Source organism: Scleropages formosus, chromosome 3 (genome assembly GCF_900964775.1).
Source record: "Scleropages formosus chromosome 3, fSclFor1.1, whole genome shotgun sequence".
In the NCBI taxonomy this organism is placed as follows: domain Eukaryota; kingdom Metazoa; phylum Chordata; class Actinopteri; order Osteoglossiformes; family Osteoglossidae; genus Scleropages; species Scleropages formosus.
Window position 1 is genome coordinate 38,421,300 of NC_041808.1, and position 17,319 is coordinate 38,438,618.

General features: G+C 44.1%; 1 pseudogene; it reads left to right on the forward strand.

The window, feature by feature from the left end:
- The first annotated feature begins 3,052 nt into the window (after window positions 1-3,052).
- LOC114910216 (uncharacterized) lies at window positions 3,053-9,923 on the forward strand (annotated as a pseudogene).
- The last annotated feature ends 7,396 nt before the right edge of the window (window positions 9,924-17,319 follow it).

The window sequence follows — 17,319 nt, forward strand, 5'->3', positions numbered from 1 at the left end:
AGAGTGTGAGGTGATATTTTCCTGGTTGCTCGAAGAACAACCAAGGGGCAAAATATCATTTCGCGTTGATTGCATATTACCAAGGTTTAAGTGCCGTGGTGTACTCGTGGTCTCACGAGACAGTCCGTGAAGAAACGACGAGTTTTCAGCCCGTCGCGTCGAGCTGCGAGAGTCAGGAGGACTGAGGTGAACCCGATTAGCGCTTCGTGTTACGACAACGCGTGAAGTTCCTCGGGTTCCGCTGGAGTTTTCACCTGCCCTGAACGCAAGTAGACGGCTGACACAGTAAACTGCGGTCCTTTTACTCTGCACTACTCGCAAGGGTGAAGCGACCATTTTGGGTCTCAACGTACACAAGCGGCGATCATCAGGCCTGCAACGAGGGGTGTTTTGAAATACTCCGGAGTATTCGAGGCACTAATCATGTGTGCGCGCAAAAAGAAGGTTCTGCAGATAAATTCTCGAGCCCGTTGCGTTGTGTGTTGAAGTGTAGTGGTGAGGTCATTCGTTGTTTGTAATATATTGGAGTGTATTAATTTGTGAAGTTTTCGTTTTCTTTACGTTTCGTTAATATGCATTTGATTTGTTTGATCATTGATGGGATTGGGGTTTTGTATTGGACAATAACTTGTTAATTTCTTTGGGTTTTAATTACAAGATGTTTGGAGAATTTTAATGTTTTCTGTTGCTGAAATACTAGATGGGGATATAACATTTTGGTTAGAACAGAACCCAGGGCACCACCCTCAGTCAGGTGAAATAGAGGGTGGTGCTGTGTGTGTGTGTGTGTGTGTGTGTGTGTGTGTGTGTGTGTGTGTGTGTGGGTGGGTGGGTGGGGGTGGGTTTCCTCCTACAGTCCAAAGATATGCTGTTCAGGATCACCCACAGTGTGTGAGTGACAGAGAGTGTGTTCCACAGATGTATGGATGCGTGAACCATTGTAAGTAGTGTATCTAGCAGTGTAAGTCACCTGGTGAGTAAGGTGTGTGGGCTAGTAATACTATAGAGTTCATTGGAAGTCCCTTAGAGAAAAGCATCTGCTAAATGAATATCAATGTAGTGAGGCAGTCTCTCCCACATAGTCCATACTACTTTCCATTGTACATCACTGTATTTTGAACACCATTGTGATTTACACCATGGAATGGTATTTTCTCTACATGATGACTTCAAGAATGCATTATTAAATTTCTTGTCAGATGTATGAATACCATCTCATGTAAGGGGGGGAGCACTTTGGGGAAAAACATCCAACACAATTCTGAATTGTTTAATTGTGGTACAGATCACATACTTCGGATGGAATTCACACGCACACATTGTCTGAACTGCTTGCCCTGTATAGGGTCGCAGGGAGCCAGAGCCTAACCCAGCAACACAGGGTGTAATGCTGGAGGGTGAGGGGACACAACAAGGACAGGACACCAGTCTGTTGCAAGGCACCCCAAGCAGGACTTGAACCCCAGACCCTCCCCGCAAGAGTACCCAGTCCAACCCACCGCACCGCCCTTTGAAGGAATTCAGAGTAACTAAATAACAGGCCGTTCTTATCAAGCAACTGCCTCACAAATCTAATATTAGTGCTATACCATGATTTGAAAAGTAGTTTTCTTTCTCTAATATGTTATTCCAAATTCTGCACATCTGCAGTGAGAAGTTGTGTTTATGCAAAAGCTTCCAAGACATCAAAACTTGTTAATGGAAATCATATAATTTAACTGGGATGTTATGTACATCAAAATTGTGTTTTAAATCTATTACCACCTCTTTGTCTGAATATGGTTGGTGATAATATAAATTTTATCTTCATTATTTTTTAATGTAATTGTGTTTTTAAATATATTTGAAATATAGAAACAGAGCACATCAAGGCCTTCCTTTTCTACAGGGTTGCGTGAGATAGGTTTTGTAGATACTATGGTGTGTTTCTCCTTGTGAAATTTAAAATTTTACTGTTAACCTCCTTAATAAAAGATGGTGGGACATTCAGAGAGATTGCAGTAAATGCAAAATGTAATAATACTCTAACACTAAGAAACAGATGTCCCAGTAACTATGAATTTAGCTTTCTTTGAACTTTTTCAATGAGGGACAATAGGCAAAAATTAAACAAATACACATTCAAACTGTATTCATATTCATCACACTTAGAATTATTTCATATCGATCAACCTTTCTAAATATTGTCTGAAAAGTGACCATCACAGCTTTCCTGGATTTCATCAGTCTGTATTGCAGGTTTCTCAAGGACAGTGTCTGGAATCCAACAGAAGACAGGAATATGACACATGATGTAGAGACTCCTTGTTGACTTCACATGTGTGATGATCCTGTTGGTGACATCCTCAGCACTTAATCTCTTCCTGAAGTACTCCTTTTCCCCCAGTCAAGAACACATTTGTGCACAGACCCAGTTTTTCCAATACCTGAAGCCCTCTTTGCCAGCACAGTTCTGAAAGGTGTCGTTTCTCCAGGTTAGGGTTTAAAAATGTCACTGCATTTAATCACAGTGTTTTGTACTGCTCCTTTCCCTCTAAAACAGAAATTCCATAGACAGGAAAAGGTTTGGGTCACCAGTCCATCCTCCTCCCCACATTGGGGAGAGAAACAGAAGAGGTCAGGTCCATGGTCACTTCAATTGTTGGGTTTTTACTAGAGTGATCCTCTGTTATTCTGGTCACTACTCCCTTTTTCGGTGTCCTCTCAGCTGCTTATTTTTATTACATAGTTATCATTACTCTGATTATAATATGATTTCCTTTTATTATATTACTTTTGTTTTACTTTTAGATTTACTTATTATATCATTCAACAGATGGTACTTATCGCTGTGTTTTATTTTTGTCTGTGATATGATCTGCTGTAGAAGTTTCTGGAACAGTCCATTTGTGCTCCTGGTAAAATGCCACTGCATTGGGTTGGCTTTCACAATTTCTGTAGCATCACGGTGTCCTCCCGGAGCGGAAGCACCGGACCCAAGTGCAGAGCACAGGAAGGTTTCTCAAGGGGTATTCCAAAAGACATGGTCAAATAAACAGACAAATGGTCACCGATGTGCGAACGATATCCGAAGGGAGAGTCTGAGAGTCGTAATCCAGTACACAAGCAAGAATTCGAGAAAAGCCAGGAAGCTGTGGAGATACAGGAGAAGGAACGGGGAAACAAGGATGGGGACGAGGAATCTGGGAAGTCAGGAGAGCTGAGGTAAGATGCACAAGTGAGTACTAAGGCTGAACGGAGGTTCCGCATCTTGCTGTGCTTCAAGCTCCCTTTTATGTGTTCCCTGTTGCGCGGAGGTGGAGGGCATGACATGTACTGTCGACCGTGTCAGGTCCTCCAGACTGCTCTGATGATAAGGGAACAAGGAGGACATCCTTCCAGCATCTCCTGTGCTTTTCATCTCCCCCTGTAATGAGCCAATTGCCCTCAGCTGAGTGTTTGAGACAGCTCTCAGTGCTGTTGGCCCAAGCCTCTAAAAGCTGTCCATGGTGCTGCTTCTTTTCTCATGCTCTTAGGTGTCACAATGCTGTATATATACAGTATTTATACCACATGTATCATGATCATATCTGTGAAATATTGCAACCTGTTGAATCTGAGCCCTTGCTGTATGTACAATATGTGCACAGTTACATGTTGTACTGTCCCTGTTGGCCATTGTGACCCTGTGCTGTTCATGGAACCAATAAAAATTAAGAAAAGGAATAAAGACAATGTATTAAAGCATTTTTTTTTTTTAAATGAAATAAAACTTCCTGAATTAAAAAGCATAATTTGAATCTTACTGACTTTATACCCAAGTAGTTTCATCAAATGATTTTTACAGATTTTTGGATGAATTGTACTTTTTTTTTTCTTAAAAATAATATTTTGGATTACTTTTGACCATGAAACTGTTGGGACCGTTAACTTGATTAGAACCGATGGCACTTTGACAAAGTATCACACAACATATCTATACGAATATTAACATTAGTTCATTTAGCAGACGCTTTTCTCCAAAATGACCTTCAGTGAACTCCATGTAGTGTTTTCAGCCCACACACACCTTATTCGCCAAGGAGGCTTACACTGCTAGTACTGTACACTGTTTACAATGGGTCACTCATCCCTACATCAATGGAACACACTGTCACTCACACACTATGGGTTCCTCAGAGTCATCAAACCACCTGAACAGCATGTCTTTGAACTGTGAGAGGAAACCAGAGCACACCCATGTAGACACAGGGAAACATGCAAACTCCACACAGACTGAGCAGAGGATCAAACCCACATCCTTTTGCACTACCCAGGTGCTGTCAAACAGGAGCGCTACTCATTCTGCCACCATGCCATCCCCAATTCTGCTTCTTTGGAGCATCTTCAATTGACAGAACCATGTGGGAGTCACTGAGCCACATTTTGGTAAGAAAAGAAAAGACTGGACTTGTAACTTAGTACTGAATTGTTTACCAAAGCAGCTTTATAAGTTAAGTGGACATGTAAGGATTGACGCTGTTTTTCACTGGAAGGATGAAGGGAGGTGCCCACTTGATAACCTCAATGAAATACTTATGTTGGTGCCTGGCTGGTGTAGTTTGTTGGTTTGGTTAGTGAGTTAGGCTTGGTCTGTTGATTTGGCTTTGTTGGGGTTGGTTGATGGTTAGCCTTGGTTTGGTGGTGGATCAGGTGCGGTTTGTTGGTTTGGTTTTGTTGGTGGATATGGTTTGTTGGTTTTTGTGTTGGTGGGTTAGATTTGGTTTGTTGGTTTGGTTTTTGTTGGCGGGTGTGGTTTGATGGTTGGTTGTTAGGCTTGGTTTGTTGGTTGGTTTTGCTGGTGGTATGGGTGGATGGTTCTGAGTTGACGTGTTAGACCTGGTCTGTGTGGTTTGTTGCTTAGTTTTTGTGTTGGTGGGAGCAGGCTTGGTTTGTTTCTATTGGTGGTTGTTCATTGGCCTGTAGGCTTGGATTTGTTGGGTGTGGTTTGGTGGTTAGCTGGATGGCTGGTTTGTTGGGTTAGGCTTGCTTTAGGTGTTTTGTATTAGTCTGTTAGTCTTGGTTTGGTTATTTGTTGGTGCGTTAAATCTGGTTTATTGGTTTGGATTTTGTTGGTGGGATTAGTTTCGGTTTGGTGGGTGGGTTAGGTCAGTTAAGCATCTTAGTTTCAGGGCATGACGATGTATGTTGGCTATGCTGGGTGTTGTTCTCTGTGGTTTTAAGGTGGTGGGTGGACTGGGTCCTTGTGTGCAGCTGTTGAAAAGTATGTACGGGGTATAACATCTTTTCCTGTGTATCTTGAATATATAGGTTACCAGTGTGAGCGTCCCTATTCTCCTGTTTGTGTAGAAACTAATATAACAGACAAATAAATACCAAACATGCAGAGTAGTGTGGCAACTGTGAGCAGAGTTGTAGGCAGATGATTGTGTAACATGCAACTGATTAATTTTCATTCTGTTGTGGAAGGTTATTAATAACACTGTGGTGCCATATCTTTTTGTATCATTGCCACATTGTGATGAAACTTTACGAGAACAATGCACTTTGGGGCGGAAGCCCATTGAAATGTATATACAGGGGAGCGCGTGCCAGAGACCCAGGGTGTACAGTGGTCAAAGTGGCTGTGCGGCTCCACGTATCGAGTCTTGCAGGGGTTCCATCTGAGTTGTCCACTGCAGAAAATTCTTTCCTAGTAGTGGACTGTTCTCAGATAAGCTGTGCATCACTCCGAGGACTTCAGGGCAAACACTTCTCCTGCCTTTTGGATTTATATTTTTCTTTTGTTCTAATTGACCCCATGTAAGACGTTTTCCGCTGGACAGTTCATGACTGGTGGGGGGCGTGGTGGCACAGTGGGTTTGGCCTGTGCCTGCCCTCACGTAGGTCTGGCGTTCAAGTCCCGCTTGGGATGCCTTGTGACGGACCGGCGTCCCGTCCTGGGTATGTCCCCTCCCCTCCAGCCTTGTGCCCTGTGTTGCTTGGTTAGGCTCTGGCTTGCCGTGACCCCGCTTGGGACAAGTGGTTTCAGACAAAGTGTGTGAGTTCTTGACTGATACAGTACCCATTTTTTTATTTATTAATTTTTTGTTTCCTAATATTACATACAAAAAAGCTGCAGCTAATTTTTGTGTGTGTGTCTGTGTGTGTGTGTGTGTGTGTGTGTGTATATATACACACGGGGGTGCGGTGGCTTGGACCACAGTCCTGCTCTCCGGTGGGTCTGGGGTTCGAGTCCCGCTTGGGGTGCCTTGCGACGGACTGGCGTCCTGTCCTGGGTGTGTCCCCTCCCCCTCTGGCCTTACGCCCTGTGTTACCGGGTAGGCTCCAGTTCCCCGTGACCCCGTATGGGACGAGCGGTTCAGAAAATGTGTGTGTGTGTGTGTGTGTGTGTGTATATACACACACACACACGGTATGTATCCAAATAATAATACTAAAATACATCCCCCAGAAAGCAGAGAAATGCAACTTTTACTACAAATAACAAGTAATGGAAACAACCCCATTCATTCCCAAAGGGTATTGTCATGGATGGACAGCAGTGTGCAAGTTTGTGAGTCAACTGCAGAGCTCCTTTACAGTGCTATTCACAAAAGTGAAATGCAAAGGGTATCAGTGCTGGTTTGGTGAAGGGGTGCATGCACAATGTGGTGTGAAAAATTGTATAAGTAGTTAATATTTTCAAGTGATTATGTTCTAATGTCTGTTGCAAACCCGGCTTCAGTGCCTCAAAGTGGCGCAACAGTGGCAATGGCTGTCTGGTAGCTATGGCGGTTGGATATACTCTGTATATCCTGGCAGGTTCAACCATGCCGCATTGGTACCGGACTATCGGTCATGCAGGTGGATCGCCTTAGCAGAAGCGGGCGTATGGTCCATCCTGTAGAGGCTGGAAGCTAGCTAAACTGAAGAGGTACAATGGCCTGCCCGCCTAGCCAGCGGGGTGGCGTCACACACACACACACATTTTCAGAACCGCTTGTCCCATACGGGGTCACGGGGAACCGGAGCCTACCCAGCAACACAGGGCGTAAGGCCAGAGGGGGAAGGGGACACACCCAGGAGGGGACGCCAGTCCGTCACAAGGCACCCCAGGCGGGACTTGAACCCCAGACCCACCGGAGAGTAGGACTGCGGTCCAACCCACTGCGGGGGTGGCGTCATTTTCTGGCTAAAACAGCACGAAGAAATGGGCCTCAGTACCCTGCACGTCAATCGGACCGTGCCACGGCGGCGGTACGCCATCCGAGCGACGAGAGGCCGCTAAGAATCTCAGGTTCCAAGAAGCCGCCGCGGAACAGGACTAACCTTGCCATTTGCACCTACAACTGCAGGTCTTTGGCAAGGGGGAATGGATTGAACCACCTGATGGAGGAGAAGATGAAGATCAGATGCGACGTGTTGGGTCTGTGCGAGACTCGGCAGAAGAAGGAGATGAGTGCGAGGTGGGAAGATGGATGCGCTGTAAGACTAGGAAAAGCGGATGGTAGCAGATCAGTTGGGGGTGTCGGGTTCATCATAAGCAAAGAATGGACTACGAAGATCGCCTCATGCCATTTTGTGTCATCGCGTATCGGAGTGCTCAACGTGAACCTCTCGGGAAAGGCCACCCTTAAGATCATCCAGACCTACGCTCCCACCAGTGCCAGCGACGACGATGAAGTGGAAGAGTTCTATCGCCAGCTAGACATGGTGCTAGCTCGGAAATCCACTTACACCGTCGTGATGGGAGACTTCAATGCAAAGGTCGGAAAAGGGAGGTAAGGTGAAAGGTACGTTGGAAAGTTTGGAACTGGAGAAAGAAATGAAAGAGGGGAACGTTTGGTCACTATGGTAGAGGCGAGAAAAATCTACATCGGGAACAGCCTGTTCAAGAAGAACAGCGAGAAAAGATGGACCTGGATAGCCCCTAACGCTGCACATCGCAATGAGATCGACTGCATCCTGGTCGACAAGCGGCACATTCTGCAAGACGTCTCTGTCGTAACGCCATTCAACACCGGCAGCGATCACCGCCTGCTCAGGGCCAAGATCGTCATCGACAGGACAAAGGAGAAGAAGACACTGCATCTGACGTCGAGGGAAGAATGTGTGAAGGTCTACGATGGAAAGCGACTGCAGGAAGCGATGGAGAGGAAATCCTGGTGCCGAATTGACGGAATTGACGATGATTATGACTCACTGATCGAGAAACTGAAGGAATGCTTGAGGGAGGCAAAGGAGGCGGGCCCAAGGGAGCAGAAGGGAAGAATCTCGGAAGAAACCAAAAAACTTCTCGAGAAGAGAAAGAACATGAAGAGGACTGCAGAAGATCACCTTGAATATTCCATTCTCAGCAGGGTGATACGACTGCAGCTGAAGAGAGACTTCGAAAAATACCGGATGGAAAAGCTCCTGAAGGCCGCCGAGGAAAGGAAGAGCCTCAAGAAATGTGAAAGGGGGATGGCACTCTATAAATCGGAAGTGACGAAGCTGAAGAACTCGGATGGTGCTACAGCCGATGAAAGAGGCGAGGTGGTAAAGATCTGTAAAGACTTTTACACTAAGCTTTTCAAATCTGCTGTGAAGATTGAACCACCACCGTCACTTCAAAGGAAAGAGAATGTGCCCCCCATTCTCGTAAGTGAGGTTGAAAGGGCCATCAATTTGATGAAGAGGGAAAAAGCACCAGGGAAAGATGGCATAACATCTGAAATGCTGAAGTTGGGCGGAGAACAGCTCTGGAAAATCCTCGCCGAACGGTTCAGTCACTATCTGAACACGTGCAAGATACCATCGCAGTGGAAAGAGTCGAGAACCATCCTGCTGTATAAGAAGGGAGATAGAGAAGACCTGAAGAACTATCGTCCCATATGCCTCTTGTCCCACATCTACAAGCTGTTCACGAAGATAATCCTAACACGATTATCAGAACACTTGGATGGACAACAACCAAGGGAACAAGCAGGCTTCCGAAGAACCTACAGCACGATGGATCACATCTTCACTCTGACCCAATTGCTGGAGCGAGCGAAAGAGTACAGGCTGCCACTATGCGTCGCGTTCGTGGACTACGAGAAGGCCTTCGACAGCGTCGAGATCAACGCAGTGCTAAAGTCCTGGAGATGCAAGCAGTCGAGGCGCAATACATCGAACTCCTACGGGAGGCGAATTCCGGATGTACCACCGACATCGCTCTGCTGTCGTCGCCGATTAGAATACCAGTCGAGAAGGGCGTCAAACAAGGAGACACCATCTCTCCGAAGCTCTTCACCACATGTCTCGAGCAGATCTTCAGAGACATCGACTGGAAGGGCGGCGTAAACATCAACGGCGAGCTACTGACCCACCTCCGTTTCGCTGACGATATCGTCCTCGTCGCCGAAACCACAGATCTACTTCAGACCATGTTAACCGAGCTAGACATCAGAAGCTCGAGAGTAGGCCTCAAAATGAACCGCATGAAGACCAAGTTCATGCGGTCAGATTACGCAACAAGGGGCCGAATAGTGGTTCAAGGCGATGAAATAGAGGAGGTAGAGGAATACGTCTACCTTGGACAAGAAGTAAATATGCGTCGAGACATGGAGAAGGAAATCTCGCGGAGAATAAGGGCCGGATGGAAAGCGTTCAACTCCATCAAGGATGTGCTCAAAGGAAAGTTGGATAAGACCACCCGCGCGAACCTCTTCAATGGCACAGTTTTACCTGCAATGTTATACGGCAGTGAAACTTGGGCCACCACGAAGAGAGAAGAGCAAAGGTTGGTAACTGCTCAAACGGCGATGGAGAGATCTATGCTGGGAATATCACTAAGAGAACATATCCGGAGTGAGACGATCAGAGAGAAATCCGGCGTGAGGGACGTCATCAACGAGTACGAGAAGCAAAAGTTGAGATGGGCCGGACACGTTGCTCGGTTCACCGACAATCGGTGGACTCGCGCAATTGTCGAGTGGTATCCGCGTGAGCGGAAAAGGCCACGCGGAAGGCCTCCAAAACGATGGATTGACGACATAAGAAAAACGTTTGGAGCTACGTGGATGAGGAAGGCGCGATCCAGAGAGGAATGGAAAGCGTGCTGTGACCAGCGGAGTCGATTCGACGCCCGATACTCTGGTCGGTCAAGTGATCAAGTGATGTTCTAATGTGATGTAAGAGTAAAGATGTTTAGAAAATGTATGCTGTCTGTTTAACGCAGTGGAGAAGTGTTGATAGGGAAAACGAAACACAAAGAAGGTTTAACCTTTAGGATGTGTCCTGACACACTTCTTAAACAGGGACAAATTGTTCGGAGCAAGGTCACTTTTGCGTCGGATGCAAGGGAAGTTTTGAAAGTGCTGCCATGCCTTATGATAATGTATGTATAAGCTTGCAAATAAAAGGAGGCAACGCAAACCAATCAAGAGAGACACCCAGCTGTTTGGGGCTCTCTCATCCACCAGCATTGCTGTGAAAGGTCTCTACATGTCTGAGTGTTTTGTGCGGATCTCCTGTGTCTGATTGGTTCCCGAAAAAGGAAATATAATTTCTTTCACAACAACAAAACAAAGATTTGGGAAAAACAAAATCTGGAGAATCCAGGGTACAATGACCAGGAGACTCAGCATAGGTGGTGATCCAGGAACATGTTGAAGACAAGTTCACACAGGTTAAAGGAACACTAGAACATGGAATACTGGGCAGATCTTCTGAAGGAAGGCAAAAAAAATGCTCTGCCATGGAACAGCAAGTAACATAATGTTCGAGGTTAGTTCCTTTTGACCCAATGGTCACAGGTTCAAATCCCACCTTCAGTTTTAGTACCATGGCTGTATAAACAGGTAAATAACTGTAATCGTGCTTAAGTTGCACTCAGGTTCCTAAGCATGTCCACACTCAACTGTTCAAAAGCACAGCCGTCAGAATGTCCTCCCAGCCACCTTTGCTTCCACATTCCATGTCCTTAAATACCTGTTAAAATGTCAGCCTGTAAACATTTGTGCATCATACTACATGTCCAACTAAACCAAATTACGTACTCTGGACTGACAAATGATATTTGCTGAGAATTATTCACAGATTTATTCAAAAGCATATGGTTTTATTAACGTTGTTTCACTAAAACAGATCTTTATGTATGAAATTCACATAACTTTATGGTATCGTCATGTGTGTCATGAGGAGTGATGAAAGGAATCACCAGAAGTCTAGGTCCAAATCACCTGGCAGAATGTGGCTCAGCTGTTCCTAGTGATTCCACTGGAGAAGAAGCTATAAAAGACAAACAAGTGTGCAGAATTGTGGCTCCTTGGTCATTTATCTGCTGTGGGTCTCAACAGGGTGCACTACTGAGCATAATAATAATAATAATAATAATAATAATAATAATAATAATAATAATACACTTCTATCTTGGGCAATTCTCAACTGATTTCGATGAACTATAGCATATTTTATAGCTAAATATATTTTCTATGAGTTGATCTAACCAGACATGTAACATGTAACCCTTCTCAGACTGATGTATTTACTTCTTCTTCATCATTTCTGGAATTTCTTTCAACTTTGGCATAGTGTGTTACTGGGTAAGACCTTTTAACCAACTTAATGCAGTTGAAAAAGTTCTATTTAAGAGTTGATTTGATTGAACAGGGCTGGGAGTAATTGGGCCTGGTTGCATCTAGTGGCCACTGCTCCTCTGCCTGGACCTCCACCGTCGCAGGCGCTTCTTCTTCCCGGCACCGTTCTTCCGTCCCGGTGTCGCGCCAATTTCCCTTTCTTCACGGTCGGTGTTCAGCTGCTCTCTGATCCAGCCTCATCCCAGTTCTAACACCAATGTGGCATGCAGTACCGTGGGTTTGGATGGGGCGAGGAAGGACGCGGAGACAGCGTTCATTATGAACGATTTATTAGAACACCGGCACCAGGGAAATAATGCTCTCGGTCCAAGGACCCCGTTTCCTCTAGGACCTGGAAAAAACACTTTTTTTTTGGTGTTTCTTCAGCAGGAAAGTGTCATTCAAAGATTACCCAATCAGTGCTATTTGGGAAAATGCTTGCGATCTTCTGTGGAGGGTTGGAACTTGTGAGAAAACTGTGGTTTTATTTAATTTAGGAGACCGAGCCGTGTTGGGTTCCTTCTCATTCCGATACTTTAGCTGCATGAGTGAAATAGCCACTGGACGTGCGGTGGTCAGTTTAGCTTCGATTAACTTAAGTGGAGGAGAAGGAGTTGAGAGCGCGTGTTGAAGACACCATTGCACCAAGTTTCCGACTTGCGACCATACGGCGTAGTGGTGGTGGCAGTGGAGGTGCCTGGGATTCGCCATCATTGCCCCACCCTTGCTGGAGAGAGAGGATCGACCGTAAGGACAGGTCACTGACTGACTGTTTCCTGCATCACATGGAACAATGACTCAGTACCGACGGTATTTCCTCATGGTGGACAAGTGCGCGCCAATGAGACGGTAGACTGAGTAATAAAAAAAACCGGGTATAAAGTGTTCACTTTCTGTAGTTGAGAGTACTGTAATGTTTAAGGTGTGGATTATTAGTTTTTCTATTAAATGTTATTTGGTTTTATATTTAAACTGGATGTTGTGTATTCTGTGTGTTTAATTAGTTTTTTGGGAAAGGAAGGGTTGTTAAGTGTGATGCATATGAGGTCTAATCTCACACAATATTAACAGTACAGCTTTGCACTGCGCTAACTGGGCCTCTCCTCACCCTAGCAAGAGTCATACACCTCAGATTGGAACGCAGCACTAGACACTTCCCAAAGTTATGTTGTTGTAGACACCACCAATTCACCTCCCATGCTAATACCGAAAAACCAGAATTGAGTGGTTGGGCTACACCTATTTCATTTTTTTTCTTTCTTTACATAGATATGTGAAGAAAGACTTTGTTTTGGGTTGTGGTCCCTTTTTGATTCCATGTTTTCAGTTAGAAAGTTGCTTGCCTTAAAGGGTTAAGTTAGGCTTTTTCTGTGTGAATACTCTTAACTTCTTATGTTTTTCTTATTGGCTCTTTATTTTGTGCACTCTGATTGTTCTCTCTTTTACATGAACATTAAACAAACATACCTTTTTGTGCATACTACTTCTCCTGTCAATTCATAACTCATAACTTGGTACAAAACTTTATTTTACACCGCTCTACACCCTAGACAACCTTGGAGTTGTAAAATAATCCTTTCCCCGCACTTGTTTTCCCAACAGCAGAAGAAAAACAAGGTTTTTGTACATCCCTCTGGACAACAAGGAAAACACAACATAACACAACAAGGAAAACACAGGAGAGAAACTAATACATACAATACACTGTATTTCTTTGTTGTCTGCTTATTATATTTTACTATATACATTATAATTATACATAACAAACATTTTACATTATATCAAAACTCATTCAGTAGGAAATAATCATATACTGGAACCTAACCCAGCCACACAGAGTGCAAGGCTGGAGGGAACACACACCAGACAGGATACCAGTCTGCTGGAAGGTACCCCAAGTGGGACTTGAACCCCAGACCCACCACACAGTGGGACCTGGCCAAGCCCACTGTGCTGTTACACCACCACACACCCCTAGAAATAATCATACAATATGTCAATCCAGTTTGTTTCTGTAACACTGAAGTCATTAAAAAACAAACAAAATGCTTATTAAACATCAATGAATGACTGGAATTATATGATATCCACCACTGTGGAAAATTAAAAGGCAAAAGGAGAAGTAGAGGAGATCTTCATCACATTGTGTGTACAGTGTCCACTGTAAAATGAGATGGAAGTAGTGTGTAGCATTCATTTCTACAGGAGTGGCAGAGAGGGAAGTTGTAAGTTGTTACACCCCTTGTAAGTAGCGTCTCTAGCAGTGTAAGTCACCTTGGTGAATAAGGTGTGTGGGCTAGTAACACTACATAGTATCCATTGTAAGTTGCTTTGCAGAAAAGTGTCTGCTAAGTGAACAAATGTACTGTTGACCATGTCTGCACTTCAACCAGCACCACCTGGCTCTGATTAAGCACCTGTTATTAATCAAAGCACTTGGCTACAAAATACCTCTCAGTCTCTTCCCAGTTGCAGAATCTCATTAGAGACAACTGTCCCCTCTATGGCCTATCTTGCCTTGATTTTCCTATGTCCTGTTCCTCTTCGTTTCCCAGCCCTGCCCCACGTCTCTTCAGTAACGACCACCTGCTATGTTCTCCGAACATAACTACTGATCCTCGCTCCCACTCTGACCGCCGATCAACCGACTGTTCGCCCCCCACAACGACAACATGCCCGATCCCTTGGTTCTAAATAAACAATCCTGCACTTAGGTCCAGTTCCCTCCGCATGACAAATACATCAATGAAATAATAATCGCACAACAAGTAAAACATGAATGTGACTATAAAAAATGTTACATTTACCCTGAAATGCTTTTGAAAAATGTGTAATTTTTTTTTTCTCTGTGTGTTTTATAAAGTGGAATGACTACAGCCAATTATGGAACTTATGATCTGCACATCCCTTCAAAATAAGTTGCACCATCAATGTACACAATTTCAAAGAAAAAAGTTACCCACACTGAAAAAGGAAGATCACCCTCTCTCATGTTTAACCCCTGGATCTCTATTTTATTACCCATAGTTGCCTGCACATTGCCTGTGGTTGAAGTTTTACAAGCAAAAAGTACAATGTGTCTTCATACAACATATTGAGAATGTTATTTAATTTTTCTATCGCAAGATATACGGCATGAGGAATCAACAGAATAAAAGAGTGAAAAAACTTGCGCACATCAGCAGAGCAACAGGAGTATCAGAGATGGGAGCTGGAGAGACACTGAACTTCTGTGCTCTGACTCTGCTCATCTTACCTGGTGAGAGCTACAGTAACATCATCAATTAATATACTTTCATTATGAGAGATGTGAAACATATTGATTTATTGTGATGTTTAGCATTACATGGTTAAGAGGATAAAGCATTTTTAAGTATTTTATCAGGAGTGTTTATTTTCAAGGGGGGTGTGGTGACGCAGTGGGTTGGACCGGGTCCTGCTTTCCAGTGGGTCTGGGGTTCGAGTCCCGCTTGGGGTGCCTTGCGACGGACTGGTGTCCCGTCCTGGGTGTGTCCCCTCCCCCTCTGGCCTTACGCCCTGTGTTGCCGGGTAGGCTCTGGTTCCCTGTGACCCCGTATGGGACAAGTGGTTCAGAAAGTGTTTGTTTATTTTCAAAATTGTCATTACGTGGCACATTGGATAAAAAAATTAGATCTGAGATCTATTTCTTTCTTATCAAAAGCATATTTGATTGTTTTCACCATTTCCTGTAAATAGGAATGATAACAGTACAAATCTAAATATATGCATATGATTGTTTAATTACTCAACTGATGTTTGATCTTACTACTTTTAATTGCAACTGGGAGGTGCAGTAGCGCAGTGGGTTTGGCCTCTGTCTGCTCTCTGGTGGGTCTGGGGGTCGAGTCCCGCTTGGGGTGCCTTGTGATGGACTGGTGTCCCATCCTAGGTGTGTCCCCTACCCCTCCGGCCTTGTGCCCTGTGTTGCTGGGTTATGCTCCAGCTCGCTGTGATCCTGCTTGGGACAAGCAGTTTTAGTCAGTGTGTGTGTAATTACAGCTGAATATAAATGTGGTTCTGAACGGTACAGTAGTAGAGCCCATACTAATCACTGATGCTGGAGATTCCCAAGGAGGAGGAAGTCAGTTATGCTTCTTTTTGGTTTAAAAAGAAGAAACCACCAAAGAAGTGAGCGCAGAATTTGGCTCATACTGGCTCATTTACATCCATAAAATAACATCAATAACTAGGGGCCAAGACATAGAATATTACTTGGAAAAATTTGGGGTATCAGAAAAAAATTGTTGATAGACTGTTAAATGACAGGGGATTTTGGGATAAAATATCCTATTAAACAAGTAAATTAATGCCATTCATTTAATATCTGTTGTTGCCTTAAGAGCGTGATGTTTGTGCTGGTCTCTGGTTCTGTCCAGGTCTGCAGGCAGTGAGCAGCAGAGCCATGATGATGGGTCACCTACAGTTTGTGTTTCAGTAAGTGTCTCCATTACCTTCAGAGGTCCAGCTCAAGACAACATTTGATGGAGGCATGAGGTATTTTATAGCCAAAAAAAATCAGTTTGAATTCCAAAAAGAATAGGTCATGAAGACGTTTAAGTGGAGAATGTCACTGCATATGGATAAGTATGTCACACTTTGATAACATTAATATAAAAGAGATCGAAATGTGTACTGTGAACATTTTTTTTCTATTGTGTGTAGCCTGTAAACAGGTTTTAAAACATGCCAGTTGTAAAGGTATGAACAGCACATGTGAAATGTCATTTCTTTACAAGCAAAGGTCAGTGAAGAGCTTCTCTGCAGTCAACAGCACACATACAGAGTCTGAAGATGCAGCTCTGAGATTTCCATCCTGAATCATTTTGTTATCTGTTGTTTCTAACTCAGTGCTTGTGTTTCATGTTCACAGGACTGTGTCTTTTAATCTAATGCCACTCTTGGAAACACACACACACACACACACACACACACACACACACACACACACACACACACACACACACACACACACACACACACACTTTCAGAACCACTTGTCCCATACGGGGTCACGGGGAACCGGAGCCTACCCGGCAATACAGGGCGTAAGGCCGGAGGGGGAGGGGACACACCCAGGACAGGACACCAGTCTGTCGCAAGGCAACCCAAGCAGGACTCGAACCCCAGACCCACCGGACAGCAGGACCGTGGTCCAACCCACTGCGCCACCACACCCCCCACTCTTGGAAACATATTGCCATGGAATACCAAAAAGCAATTTCGAGTGCTGATTGAAAGTGTGTGAACCCCTTGTGTCCCTGAGTTTTGTCACGGAATTGTTATTTAATGAGAAGCAATCTTTCACATTTGACATACTTATCAATTCCATATCTTGGTATAGAGGAAACTGTACGTGTAGTAGAAAAAAATCAATTTGTGCTGGTGCAAAAATAAGTGAAGCCCAAGAGTCATTGGTTAAACCAAGTAGGTAAATACAATCAGGTGGGTAAATCAATAATTTATTAATTTTATGACTTAATTTTTAAGATACATATTTTATATGTTTAATACTTTATGCAAGAATAATAACCATCCCAATAAGATTCACATATTGTCAAGCAGCACCGTACAAATGGGATTCTGTGTCAATCAAGTTTAGATCCTGTCCCCAGCTTTTAATGTATGCATATATCATCTGTGTATTTAATGACTTCACAGTATTTAAGCTCCTGTGTAAGGTACTTAGACCATTTTTATTATATCAATCTACCTGAGGAATGACCTTGAAACAGAGGCA